The sequence below is a fragment of the Hetaerina americana genome, unplaced genomic scaffold (genome assembly GCF_022747635.1).
Source record: "Hetaerina americana unplaced genomic scaffold, ioHetAmer1.1.p SCAF_2, whole genome shotgun sequence".
Classification (NCBI taxonomy): domain Eukaryota; kingdom Metazoa; phylum Arthropoda; class Insecta; order Odonata; family Calopterygidae; genus Hetaerina; species Hetaerina americana.
In genome coordinates this window covers 92,959,529-92,975,679 of record NW_027286763.1, presented here as the reverse complement: position 1 = coordinate 92,975,679, position 16,151 = coordinate 92,959,529, and positions in this window count along the sequence as shown.

The following is a 16,151-nucleotide window of genomic DNA, read 5'->3' as shown; positions in this document are numbered from 1 at the left end:
TGCAGTATTAAATAATTATGAATCTCTTCTTCTTGGAATATATGTATTCCCGGAACAATAAATGTGTAGCTCCCAACTCTTAATGAATACTATATTTTAGATGCGTCTTTTTCAAAATCTCGATATGAAACAATTCCTGTATCATTTACATGCTACGCATTTTATCACGCGTACAAACACCTGTACTCTACTTGTGCTCTACATATATAGGTAAACCTATTTTTATGCATGGGCTACATAGTGCCCTTTTATTTGTAAGTAGTAATTGAAATGCTATAAAATATGTGTGCCGAAGAATTACAATTGGACATGGTCAATGGTCGATACAAATGCCAAAGCACGTTTGCATTTCAACATAATTTTCTAAGCTATGTAGTTTTCCCCATTGATCGTGACTTTCTAATAAATTGAAATATGTTTTTTTATTTTAAGACTGAATAGAGGCCACTATATTAGGGAACTAACTTTATCAATAGTGTTTCTCATGACACGATCATAAACAACGCTGATTAACCCTGAGGATACTTTGACCGGTGGAGCCTACTTTGCGTTACTATAACTTACGGAATGTGAAATTCACAAAACACTGTCTAAAAGTCAGTTTCATTCCTTATGCCGCCTGCAGTTATCCGGAAAATTGTTTTAATCTGAAAATCAAGTCTGATCTTCCAGGAGCGCAGAAATGCATTACTCGAACTCAAACTCGGGACCACTAGGTCGGCGGCCAACGGCCTACGGTTTTCACAGCTAGAATAATAAGTTAAAAGACGAAATAGTTTCACCAAGTATGCAACTTGCGCAAAGAAAGTTTTCAGTGGGTAGGTCACAAGTCGAATTCTGAAGAAAATAATTCGTCTAAAACTACATAAATGTCCTCGCGAACATAGGTGCAAAAATGACCGTATGCTGCTGACCGTCAGCAGACGTATGCTGCGGTTTGAAACGCTTCGTAGAAAACCAGTTTTGAATTGCGTGGCTCAAGAGCTTTTATTCAAACTGGCAGATGGCAGCACTCCCAAGGGGGCATAGCAGTCGAATGTAAGTTGCAGCGTAAAGCAACAGAAACATCTACCGTCACGGAAGGAGAAGTACGAAGTGGGTCTTTGACATTAATTTAAACAACATAGAATCGTAGAGCATTATCTCCCAACAACCATCACTTGATCAGGCTCTTCTGTTTTATTTCAGCTACATTCCAATTTTACCCTAACGTAGCTCAAAATCAAAGCAATATAATTAGTAATAAATCGTCCCCATCTACCAATGAGGAGAACATTTTAACACGTTTTAATTCAAGAATTTCATTCACCACGTCATTTCAGTGACTCCTCTGGATCAGTATGAAGGTGAAAACGTCTGTCAGCCTACATGTCATTAATTTGAAGCCTTCTAGGAATACTTGCACTCCAGTTGGTCGCCCATTCGTATTACTTATATATACTCGTAGCAAATATCTAAAATCATTATAAATAAATTATATAAGTTATATTACTTGAATTATTTCATTTTCTTCGGTTATTAACTGCCGAAACTCACGCTGAGCGCTTGGAAAGTGGATTTATAAAAAGTAATAAGAGGTAAATTCTCGATATAGAATATATGTCCAAAGGTCCAAGGGCTGATCCTATAATGTAATATCTTGACTCATAGGTAAGGGGAGATATCACGTAATCCTAACATAAACCCAACGCCGTGTAAAATCTAAAAATTAAGGTAGGTTGTCAAGCCCCCTTTCACAAATCCGTAGGCCCTTTCAGGGAAATATCTAAGTACACGAAAAATCATGCAGCTACGGTTAAGCTAAGGGAGCCCAAAGGCGTCACCCGAAATCAAATCAAGGCCTCATCTTCAGTAGTCCAGAACACCACCAATTGGTCCGCCACGATCCATAATAGATACAGCCCTTTAATTTAAAAAGAAGGCAAGGAACAAGTATTGAGGGGAATATAAAGCATTAAGCTCCATCTAATTAATAAAAATATATATTATTTAGATGACTTAGTTCGAACAAGAATAGGGGAGACATGGATACAGGAACCCTGTCAATTTAGGTATGTTGCGTATTTCATTATAAGCATGCTAATGTCCGTCTGACCTGAAATAGATATCACAATAAGTTTTTCGATGAAACAATGGAAATCATGTCATTAAAAACTGAAATAGATATCATGATAACATTTTTTGATGATGCATAGGAAATGCAATTATAGAAACCTGGCACTCAACTCGGTGATAAAACTTAAGAACAAGCAAATGCGTTCACTTGTTGCACACATTCCAAGCCCCATCAGATAATTAGCTGAAAAAATTACTTCGAGCTAGATGTTTGGTGCAGGTTACACTCACAGAATGGATTGGTGGGCAGAACCTCACGCGCTTGTACTCCCTGCGCACGCTTTGAGAGCGAAAGGGACTCTACATTACCTTGCATTCGTCATGTCCTTGTTCTATTGAACACCCCCATCGAACGTCATCTTTTCCCTGGCCTTTCCTAGCATACCACCTTCCCTTACTTTTATTCAATCCTATTGTACCTATTCGAAACGCACTCCTCAGAGCGCCCGAGTGTTCATCTTCTTCAGTTGATATTGAAGAGTGACCAAGGACATGGTGGTTGAGTTTAAATTTTATTTTGGAAGGGATGAATACCAAGCAGGTGTGTGTGATAGCTCTTTGCATACGTTATGAACCCCATGTTTTATTCTTAGCTCTTTCATGTTAAACTGAGCATAACTGCAAATTACGAAAGCCGTCCATATGATTTGAGAAAAGCGCCAACCTTAAATGCAAGAGAAAGATAGAGGGGCTATGTGTGGAGAAACGTTTTATTCCGTAACTTATCCCGCTAAACTTATGACAAAAAATAAATTGATCAAGGGATAACCATTCCGAGACTAAAAATTTCCGACAGTTCACCAGTTTTGCTAGGTAATATTGCAGTCTTGTCTTGGACTTGTAAGCGAGGTTCGTGGTACGAATTACTTCCTATAACCTTCAAATAAATATCGTATGGACAACGGATCCTATTCTATCGATTGCTTCCTATGACAAATATGCCGTCCAACATATTATATGAACCATAAGCACAGTAATCAACCCGAAGTCGGTTTGGTTGGTGATGGTAGAGTTCACCCAGGACTAAGCCCGACGGCTTGTGAATATTCACACATCAGGGAAGGGGGGCCAGTTCCTTTCCCAGTTTTTGTTCCTCACTCAAGACTTTCGGCACCAGCTTCGCGCACACTTTCCTCATCGCAAGATCCTCTGTTACAATGTTGTGGACGGTTCCGACTGAAAGGCCGGTATCCTCACTGATAAGAGCGATGGTTAAATGGCCTGTCAGTGTCCAAAACGTTTTTCACTTTGGCCACCTGAGCATCGGTTCGAGAGGTCGTCGGGCGTCCGACGCGGTGCTCGTCTTCGACGAGCTCCCGGCCTTCCTTAAACATTTTGTGCCATTCAAAAACTCGACTGCGGCTTAAGGCATCATCCCCATGAGCCTGTTTCATGAGTTCAAGGGTCTCCGACACGGATTTCCCGAGGAAAAAGACAAAACTTCACAGCGTAGCGTTGCTCGACGGTGCGCTCCATGCTGGCGAGACGACACCATAAACAATCACACGTCACAAAAATCCACCTGCTGTCTCAACGCATGCCCGGAGGCGACTGAACTAAAGTGTGCCTGAGTGGTGGGGGATCCCTCCACCGAGCCGACCGGTCGGACCGCCATCCACAGCTCCGTTGAGGCTAAAGTGAACCAGTCACGATACTAATTGTACGGACCGTGTAAGAGCAAAGTTGTTGATGAAATATATGCACTCGAAACTTTGTCCAAATTAATCATACTTTTTTTCAGGGAAAATATATTCAATTGAGCAGTAAGCATTACGATAAAAGCCTTCTCACAAATGGTATCGTTGAAAAAACGAGATATATTGCATCATACAACTACTCGTACCACTGAATAACGGTTGTCACATTTAGGGTTAAATATTTATTTGCTCATTTGTTCCTCCTTTGTTTAGTAATTTATATGGAGATAACTTTTAAGGGTTTTCAAGGCTGTATATTTGTTAACTCTTACTATTTACAGCATTTCTTGGATAACTAATCGTGAGTTATAACTATTACTGTCATCCTCTTTGCAGATAACACGTAATGGAGTGTCGGCCATTATGTTTAACTCACCACCCTTATTAGTGCCTTTTGTACGAGCACTTTCGAGCTCACTTGTAATCATTACAAAATAAAATTAAAAATAAATACTCTTCAAGTATATATTTAAATATATTTAAATGAGAAATACTTCAATTTTCATTTGTTTAATTACATGAAGTGCAATATTTTCTGTGCAATATACATGGAGGTCTTTTACCTTGTTGCAAACAAGACTTCCCGAGATGATTAAACCGAGCATGACTATGAGGAGATGGCATAGAGGTATCTGTAATAATAATGATATTTTTTAAGGTTTTATTATTCCGTAAAATAATACTTATCATGATCATGGAAAAAGTAGGACATTACTTACAATAACACGATTGAAATGCTTAATCAAACTAAGAAATAAACGGGATGTTCAGAGATTTACTGTTACAGCACTGACTCTAAATCTGATTTGATCACAGCATTGTATACCGTACAATTCCCTTAGAAAAACTACTAATTGTTGAATTAAATATAGCAAATATTGAGATAAATAACGATGAATAAATAAATTCTACTAAAATCGGTATCATACAGGCTTGTGTTCCATACATTAATACCAATTTTGTCCAGGATTATTGAATTTAAGGGACTACTCGTTTTTAAATTGATTTTCAATACACTGCATATGAAGAACCCGTATTTATGTTCCAATCTAAGGCGGATATTTACGCACCAGATTATGTTTTGAGTGATCCCATTTTACTCCCTAACATAATCCTAGAATGTCCAAATTAAGTGCATCTATGTAGAATATATATGAACTTTAGCTTGGTTATAATGCAAAATGAATCTTTTTTGGAGCTCAAGCCAGTACAAGGTTAATGGATAGACTATTTTTTTTTCTATGTTGCATTTTCAATTGCGCATCAGGTCTCAGTTGGTTTATTTGTAGTGCAATCCGGTAATTGTAAGAAAGAGGTGCTGTTAGGTTCTTATAGAACAAACCCCATAAACTTATTACGTAAATTGAAAAAGCAAAAAGATGTCCATTCAATAACGGTGTACATTTAAAAAAACTCCAAACATGTAATTTCTAGCAAATTAACTGAGAGCTGTTTTCAGAGAGGTTCCATTGCTCATACATGCACGGTTCAGGTTCGAAAAATCTGTTTAGGTAGCGATGTCAAATAATAGGGGTCGAAACCAGGCCGATAAATAGGTAATTCATATTTCTTTAAATTTCAAAAACATTTTCCCAATAGATTATTTCATTGTCGATGTCGAATTTCAGGAATTATTAATGTCATTTGAATGATTTGTTTAAAATTCAAAATGGAGTATAATGTTAGCATGATAACACACAAAAAGAAAACTTATAAAGTTAATAAACAATAATTTTAATATATCAAAACCTATTATATTATTTTTAAACTGAATAAAGGATATTCATAATCCTAGCAAAAAACAAGGAAAATTTTCTCAAATTGAAAATAAATCTACGAATTCTATTTAAAACCGGTCAAAACTATAGAATGGATGCTTGACATTTAAATCATAAAAATTGGCCGTGCTTAATTCAATTTGGCACATTTTCACATGATTTACCGGTAAAAGGGTTCCTACGGTACATAATGTAAAACAATGAGTTAACTATTACTCATCGCTTTTGAACGAAGAAGAGAATAACGGAATTCTAAATACTCCCATTTGTATTAATCTAAAATCCCAAAAATACAAGGAAAAATGAAGGACCTCAACACAAATAAGAAAAAGAGTGGTACAACGGTTCACTTCCGACTCGTCCTCTTCGTCCCAATTCTTTATCTTCAACCCGTTGGCCACTGAAGGAGTCAGTGGTGAAGATTCCAGCAGCACCATAGGTATATTAATCACAATTAACAGTAAATTCTAAGCCGTGCGTGGACTTAAAAGAGATAAAATGGAATTGGGATGGGAAACTAGCCGCGTGTCGTTATCAACTGCGTCACGTTCGAAATTTCCCACGGTCTTTCCCTAGCACGCTGTCAGAGAACCCAATAACTCTCGGCCGTAGATCCCAATAATTCTGGAAGCAGAAAATCCGGTATCTGATTCACCGCGGCATTATGTCCAGAAAGCGGTGACCACTGGTACGAGAGGGGGAAGGTGGCCGGCGTGGGAGGAGGTCAAGCGGGGGAGGACAAATAAAAAGAGACTACAACCGGTAAGTCGAGAAGGGGGGAAGAGAATCTTATCGATCTGCGTTAACTGTGGAAAAAGACGAGTGCGGGGGAAAATTCATACCTGGGCGTCGTACGATCTTAAAATGTGACCGCCCTAAAACAATGAACTCGGTCGTGTTGTTTAGCCGCGTGACGAATCCGCGGAGTGAGGGGAAGGGGCAAACTACCGTGGGCTAACTCGTTATCCATAATCGAATTGAAAATTCGTAGGGGTAACAAGGCTCAGAGAGACCATAAACATAGATGGTCCTGCAAAAAATGTCTGCAAGTTAATGACAGAAGTAGCTATATCTTTGTTCATATCTGGAATGAGATAGAGCGTTAGTTATGCTTATATGTTAGTGCTGGCGGAAAGATTTACTTTAACTAGCAACGTGAAATGCGGCCAGTACAGATATTCAAGCGAAATATAGTACAAACTAGTAAACATTCACTCTAATGAAGAATAATGTCTTGATCGGTTTCCAAATTAAATAAATAGAGCATCAAGTAAAAAATATTTTGTCTCAATTGCATTTATTTCAAATTTTGTATTGAATATTATCACGTAATCATTTGATGACTTAAAAATAGAATAATCACGAGTATCTGAAAACCTCTGAAGATAAACGTAAATGAAACAGATAATGGCAATTGTGGACACATATTATTAAGAGGTTCGAATATGAATTGATTTGAGAACTGCATTAAAGCAGAGCAAAGTAAGTATGACGGTCACTGATGGCTCACCATTCTTTTTAAATTATGATTGTATGTAATCAAAATGTATTTTCTTATTAGCCAGTTCGATGCAGGCGCCCAACTAACTCGTTTCGACAAACCTAGTATCATGTTTTCTTCACCAAAATTTTGGTGGAAGATTTCTTCGTAATCTGACACAATAAAGCGACTTTTATGTGAAGGAGGATCTTAAACTTACTGAATTCAAGTCAATATAGCCATATATCATCACAATCCTTCGGGAGAAAGGTTTTATGGTTGAGTTTGGAGCAAAATAAAAAAAATTGAGAACCTCTACCCTAAATAAAATATTATATAAAACATTAGTTATACTAAAAAAATCGTAATATCTTCAACCAGTTTCATAGAGATCTTTGAATAATCATAGGGAGTTTAACTATGCTAGCAGTCGCAACCGTGTGTTACTTCATTGAGGCCCCCAGCCGTCTGCCGGTCTCACTGGAGGCCCACGCACCCACCGACTACTGGAGGAGGTGCGCGAATGAATTCTTGGGAGGACGTCTCCGTTAATGGTTCAATGGTCACGCCTTCCACACTTTACGTAGGTGTGCCTTCCCAGTATGTGTCGGATGTGTGAGCCTGTCATGTGCGGCCTACTTTCAAAGAGTTCCTCTGCAACGGGAATGCGGATCAGATGAACGCGCACAAACGCGAGATAACCCCATCCAAACGAAATGCATCCAATGCCAAGGAAAGTGCCTCAAGCATTTGTTCCAATAATCCGAGGCGACGAGCTCAGGATCTCAGAAGTCTCACGTAATCCAACGAGATATGAAAACCTTGCTTTCGCTGACCACTCTTTGCCGTAGGAATTCACTGCCTTCGGTGGATGATTTGACGGCGTGCGTGTAAAGATGGCATGCAAACAATTGGTTTGAATGTAAAAAGGTCCACGATATTTTATATGAATTTGAATAAAACTGGGGAAACTATACATCTAATGACGGTAATAAACATGTATTTGGCTTCTAAAGATCTTTTCACATTTTTTTATCATACGATACATTAATTGTGTATTTTAGTATTTGGCTAATATTTGATGATAATAGTATTTCATATTCCAAGCATAACTCAAAAAACATATTCCCCATTTACGGACTGACTGGGTGAGGTGATGGTACTGATTATTTATTGAACAAAAGAAAGGAAGGGCATTTGAAAAATACGCCACTACGTCACATACGGTATTGATTGGATGTGGATGAAATGACAGAATAATGAATCAGCTGTACCAGTTGATTCATTCAAAACTTCACCCTGAAGACGATGGCAGAGTCAGCCTTCGAAACGTCGATGTACTGTAACCTGACCCGGTGGGAAACCCGAGAGAACTTCTTGAACACCATACGCCGGGAAAACCTGAGATCTTTCACAACTGTACCAGTTATATTGCATTTTTGATAATGCTTGCAAATTGAATCATGCAATGCATGTTTCCAAAGATGAGTATGTACTGTGTCAAAAATAAACGATATGGAACGTATGTAATACATTATTTGGAACGGAATATGTAATTACATTAAATCATATCACATTTTATTGAAACGGACTTCCACGTTTTCCAAAAACCTATAATTTATTTTCTTTCGCAAAAACTTTCCACCAACGCTCGGATTGATTGATTTAACTGTCAATATGTTTGATAAGTTCCCTGTTACACTCAATATGAACTAATTTTTCTTATTCATCAAATCAAGTACAATATTAGACACGATTGGACGCCTTTACCATAAGTTCCATTTCCTGTATTAAAAAGATCCAGGAGTACCTGAAAACCTGTGCGCTCTTATTCAGCATACTATATGCCGCGTCATGCTAGTGTAGAGCAATGAGAGCATGTTAGTCTCTATAAATTATCCCAGACTAATTCGTGACTTATCCGGAAAAAAAACTTACGAGTACGATATAAATGATAATAATATATTGTAAGTACCATACAGAGGTAAAAACATCTGGAACACAATAAATTTATGCAAGTATTTGAAAAGTTGCAACCATGAATATTTTCGCGCGTATATGGCTACTTTTGGTCTGAAAAATGGATTGTGATGAAGAGAAACATTATTCGTTGTAGTGGAATAAATATCGTTCTATTGGGTTCCATATCACGAACTTTAATGAACTGTGATAAATGATCAATATTTATTGTGTAAATGAAGATAATTATCATGCAAGCGTGTTATGAAGATCCATCACCGAACCTCATCTACCGAAACGGAACGCATCTATATTTGGTACAATGCATTCTTTGACCCATATCATTGACATCCAGGACATACTTCCCACAGTAAAATATCAAGGGAGACACAAACGGAGTGACCACGATCACACTCATCGAAATTACTACGAAAACGTTACAGAAAGTATTTGAAAGCACTTGTACAATGTTTTTGAGTAATTCCTTTGATGATATAAAAAAAAAGAAAGTTCGCCAATATCGCCATTAGCTCAATATTTTCCCAGTTTCATTACGAAAAGAAAAGATTTTTACACCGAACTTTTTATCATGATAACTCGTGAAAACATGCAAAAATTTCCAGAAAATTTAAACCTTTAAGCTCAACTTTATTACACAAATGTTCATTGACTGCCCCAGCGGGCAAGTATAAACCGTCCCGGTGAGTAAAGTCCCACCTTTACTGGTCATTGTACATGAGAAACGCATGGCATTGAAGAAAGAAACATGGCTGAGGTGGAAGCTGGTTTGCGAGAAGGAGAAACTTAAAACTAGGAATAAAATATGAATTATTAACCTAACAAGAAAGGAAAGCCGACAGAGAACACAAACTCCTATACCAGTGCGTGAAAGTAGAATTTGCGCGATATTAAAAACTGATGTATTTTAAAAATCATTTTACTCCTGTTTTAGAATTACCAAGAACATTTTTTTCCCGGGATGATGAAAGCCGGTCGGTCTGTCTGAGTACCTGCCTATATTAAAAGGTTTTGAGTTCAACAAAGTTCGGCCGAATAAAAGTTCTGCAGGAAAGAATTCATTCCTAGGTTAAATGAGGCATACTTAGGCCTCTGGTTATTCGTGTACTCCGGGGAATCCCGAAGTCTAGTGTATGCATTAGGGTTCCCATGATTCGAAATTCCACCCCCCGTCCAGCTTTTAAACCTAGTTAATTATAAAAAACAATAAACTAACAGATTTGGTCAGCCTTCCTTAAACTCAATCTTTAATATAGGTCTGACTCTTAATTGGTTACCTGTTTAATGATGTTTCAGATCATTTCGGATTTCTTTCGTAAAATATATCGACAATTTTACAAAATTATTGGTAAATTTATGCCATCAGAAAAAAAATAATGTTATGCCCAAAAAGGGAGAGAATATCCGTATTACTGCTTCACTATCGTGAATTTTTTTTCTTGATTTACGCTAACCACACAAATTAAGCGAAATAACAGCGCTAGAAAGATATTCTTGAATCTGAATTTTGAATGAAGTGCAGTCAAACTTGAATTTTAAATAAGGATAGACAAATACATAGGAGAAGTTAAATAAAAAATTTAATTAAGGTGATAAAAATTATCGAAAAAATTCCTTCATCGCCCTAACCTATTTTCTTTTACTTGGGGGTGGGCAAGAGAAATGTCCTTCCTAGAAATTCTCACTCGTCCAAGCGACCTGCATTTTAATGCACGCAACACCCGCAGATTGATCAAAGTTTGAACAAAATACAACCACGTACGCTGTGAAGGTATAACACCACAGCGCTTGCGTACTCAGCTGGCCAGCACTAGTAGTCATGTCATATCCAATCAGAAGTATAGTCGTGAAGAGAAATTTTAAAGAGGGTTGGAGATAATCTCCACAATAACCAGGGAAGAGAGGCATTACGGACCGAATGGCTGACAATGGGCAGGGAAAGAAAAGGGTGGCAAACGGTACTACAGCAAGTGGTGAAAGCAAAAAGTGAGCTTTCATGCTGCGCGCGTACGCGTATGTGCACGGTTTCACTAGATGTGAAAACGCGGATAAAAATAAAGGAGGCCATAATGTAACTTATCATAACGGCGAAAGAAACATAAATGTTTACGGACAGGAGTCGCATACATAGATGGGAAAAGGCTGTCGTAACATTTTAGCTGAAAACCTTGTCCATATTTTCAAAAGAAAATGTTTTCTCTTTTATTATTTTATCCTAAAAATATAAATTAAAACATGTGAGTATATTTTTTATATAGCCATTATAATAAAATGAAGTATGAAAATAAATAATTATTTAGCAAAATATCTATCACCTCTGCCAACATGGTTACACCTGCATACGTATTTCTTATGAAATAACTTTTCATTTTTGTAAGGTGGACTTTCTTGGATTTACACATAACGTTTTATGATTATGAACTATTACAAAATACACATCTAAAATGGCAAAAAAAATAAATCACCTAAACTCAAAACTATTTTTAGAAACGGTCAGAAAAAATTCTAATCCTAAAAATGTTAATCAAAAAATGAAAATACTCGACTAAAAAAGGAAATAATTATTCGTATAAAAGCTGAAAAACCTCCTGTTTAAATAGTTACCAACCATATTACTAGTTTTTATACAGTACTGAGATTGATTTGACCACCACATTTTTTACCACTAAATTTATATTAAATACTTCATTCAGTATTAAAATAACTAATTAAAGTGCCTTCGATCGCTTTGTATGTCATTCCAAAATATTTAGCACATATCACACGAAATCTGAAGGTGTATAAGTATGAAGAACAATATAGCTGTAGAGCACGGACAGAGAGTAGATTAAATAATAGATAACCAACGAAAGGCAGTCCCTATATACCCCCACAATCAAGTGCATTTCCTTTTATTCTGCAGAAATGTATGCACGCGAGCATGTAACGGAATCCTTCTATATGAATCATAATTGATTTAAAGTTCTCCTATTAGGTAACCATTACTGTACCACTTTCAAAAAAGTCATTTTGTTCAATGAAAAAAGGTTATTAATAACTGAACAGTAGCCTTGAAATCGGATAGAAGAGAACGTTATTTCACAAGCAAATTATCCAAATCTGGCAACAGTTATCAATTGTTTAGATTTTTCATCTATCAAGACTCCGAAATCTAGATTCTTCCAGAGTGCCATAACTTATGAGAAAACTTTCTTATTTATCTAGGATAGTTTATTTAGATGACCTAATAAATGAGATCATTCGCGTTTGGAATGGTGCTGGTGGAGGTACCGTAAATAATTGATTAAATAGAGCGGCTGAATGTATCCGTCAGGCTAGTCCCCAAAGGGAATTTATAATAGTTGCTGTGACGAATTGAGAAGGGCGTATGTTGTGGGTGATGGTAATTTTGAGGTAGGGTCACGGTGTATTTATGTATCGCGCCCTACAAGTCAGCTGCTGCGAAAAACTACTTAACTGAAAGAGATGACAGATCCTCACATAAATATAAATGTTCTCCTAACGGTGACCGAGTTCTCGCATTGACCGAAAACGTTTTCACACGATTTTTTTATAATAGAAGTTCATTTTAATTTTACTCATAATACTTGAAGTTGTCGTATTTTTATTGGTTACTAGATCAAAAACCGTTATTTGAAAAAGATGCATGCAGCGCCATTCGATTTGATTTCTACACTATGGAGAAACTAGGAAAATTACATTTAAGGCCTGGTAAAGAGTGGTGGGACAGTCACAACCGAAGAAGATGACAATTAATTCATAGGGCAGAATAGGTCTATCCTAGGATGATGAGCCCTAAAACGAAAGTTTTGTAAATGTGTAACTTCCAAGTTAAACCTTCCCAGGATAATTGGAACGAAAACATTTGCTGGCGGACTAACGTCAAAGAAAAGCGTAGCTTAACAAAATATTCCACTTATCGCAATCTTCCTACGCTGGAATTTATGTCAATTAATGATTGGTAGTTTCAATATTGTATTTGTGAAATATTAAGAGAAAATTATCTGCTTTGCTCTCATTATTCATATCCACTCATAGTTAAGGGCTCAAATCGTCTATGTCACAATATGTGAAACATTCTCTTTGTTCGGAAAATTCATTGAATGAAAAAATGAGAAAAAATCTACTAACAGAGTAATTAGAAGCACCTAATGTATAAAATGGAAAATTACTTAAGATTAAATTCACTTGTGAATTGAAAAATAACCAAAAACTTATTTTATGCCATAATACTTGTGGGGATGCAGTATTCGTATCAAAAAACAAATAGACACATGTTTTCTTATGCTTCGGAAATACTTCAGGACGGCCTCCTAATCCTTTTGTCAGATGTTCAAAGCTTCTATGCCTTTCTAAACCGACCTTTACCTCTCTTTCCCTTTCTGCCTAGAATTCTTTGTTATATCACAACCGTCGACGTGTCGCGATCTTTCAAATTCATTATTTTGTAGTTTTAAAATTCAACCCTCCTTACATTCCACATAAACGTGAACTAGTACTCATATTTTTCTACTCTGTAAAGGTTTTTCTTTCTATTTCCTCAAACACTAATTTTTTTAACCAGCAAAATATCGACCATAAACATAAATACAGAGATTGAGGCGTTTTTACTATAAACGGATAGGTAAGTGACCTCCCACCTATGAGAATGAAATATTAAATTATTTTGAAAATTAAAATAATGCATCTTATATACTTCTCAACAGAAATTGCAAAAGAGAAAATTCCTGAAAAACCATCAAAACTAAGTAAACATCACGGAGAGAAACTTCTCTTTTCAAATTAGTATTGAAATCACAGCGATTTAAAAATCTAAAACGGTCAAAATAGCTCAACTCGTGATCATTGAGTCGATAGTCGTCGGCAATTATTAACAACTGAATAGCAATTAGTCCAGTTTTTCAGGGCAACAGATATCTAAAACAGTAAACACATATGTGTCCAGCGGAAAAAATAAGTAAAATAAATATCTGTAAAGGAATAGTATATACTTGTATAGGTACTAAGAATTCGTCAGTTAATCATGAAAAAACAACCCCTTGCGGTGAATGAATGGCATCCAACTCCCCTCTAAGAAAAACATCCAAAAAAATTAGAAAGTGACCATTCTGCATTCACTACCGATCGAAAAATGTCGCCCCCTGAGGCCTCTACCACCACAAAAATTTCCCTCCCATCCTTCAGCCATCGAAGCAGTAAAACATTCAATGGAAGACAGCTCGAAGGACGGTCCAAAGCGGTCATTCACAAAAATGTTTCCAATCGCCATCTCAAAAATCGACAAATGAACGTCGATTTCCATTCGAACACGCACAAGTCGAAAATCTTCGAGAGGAATGTTCTCGTGAAAAGTGATCAAAAGGAAAAGCCGACCGAAAGAAGTTAAGGCTGCAGCTTATTTGCTGGAGGAAAGCAGGTGGCAGAATGGAAAGGGAATCAAGCTTGTGGTAAGGGAAGTGGTAGTACCTAGTGTGGGGGAAATAAGAGCGAAGGACAAGAATAACAGGAGAAGGAAAAGTATTCAATGAAGCCCTTCTGAAGGAAAATGCTTGCCGGCGTATTTGTTTCCGAATACGTACCTCGATGGCTTAGCTTGAAAATAAGAATACGATATTCTAAGGAGGGAATTGGAATGAATTATCGGCTAGTCTTCTTCCTGAATTTGTCAAATAATTTCGGAAAAACCTAGGATTGTACATCAATGACAGGGAATGCGTTTGGATAATTGCTCAAAAAAACCATAGGATATTTTTACCGCAGCTAGACTATTTCCACCGTAGCATATTTTAATCTCGTAATAAAAAATTTTACCCATTTCTACAATCGATTCTAAAATCGGAATATCTGAATTATCTGAAGTATGCATACATATTTCATTCAATGAATACCTCGTAGAAAATACACTAAATTTTTTTGCCTAAAACTATCCCTCTTCCCCTCACTTCCAGTTCGTTCCAAACAACTTAAGTTAACTGCATTTATTGAACAACCTTTGCCGTAAGCTCGTTGATTTCCACCACCACAAGCATTAACCCTTCAGTTTAATTTTAATACTTGAAGGTAGAGTTCAACTCGTACTAAGCAATAATGTGAGTGAAATTCACACAGGATATTGTAAATACCTTTCGCATTGATTATGGAACCCCATAAAGTTCTATAATATTTTCGAAAATCGCAACGCTCCGTTTTGCGTCACACAAATTTGAATCTAGAATGCTGAATTCAGCAGCCAAACTCCTTAGATATTTGGCTATTCTGACTAACTTCCTCTGTAAGTATATAAGTTCTGATTAAAGATATCATTAGGTCCACAATGCGTGATTATGATAAAGACTCATTCGGAACCTCTGAACTCACAAGATTGGAAATAGGAATTCAACTCAGATTCGATTGGAAATTAAACACAGCTAACGGAGTTCTATTACTCAAGACGTGATCAAAATAACCATCCTAATAAAAAGAGGAAAACGGAAACTTTAACTATTTCTACGTTTAGATACGTTCTGTATCAGTTGACGGGCGGAATGAAAGTGAATAAGGTGAGGAATTACACTAAACTGTAAACTTTTCTAAAAGAGTCAACTAGTATCTAAAAACCTTTCTCTTTCCACATTTTATTAAAAATTCTAATCTTCGACGTCTCCTTTTTCAATTTCCCACACATAGGGACTGAAAACAAGGACGGGTAGCTAATTGGGAACTTTTACAAGATTGAAGAAGGAATGCAGCCCAGACCAATTTCTCCGGTACTTTTTTCTCAGCCAATTCTTGGACTTCGACAGAAAACAGAGGACTAAAAATAAACCATTGGTGAATGAGCCACTTTTTGCGAATGATCGAATTTAAAGGCACCACATTTGAAATTAACGAGAGTCGATGTTTGAAAGGAGATAATTTTTGCGAAGTCGAACAATAGTGAAGTATGCTGGCACATATTTTAACAAAGAGATTTTATAGAGCGTTACTTTTTTCTATGACTCTTGACTTCTTCAAACACTCTGAAACCAACTCATTAGTATGCTTTATGCGGTAAAATCTCCACAAGAGCAAGAATTTTGGAAACAAATAGGGTAATAAACTACCTCATCGTCATTTAAATTTAGC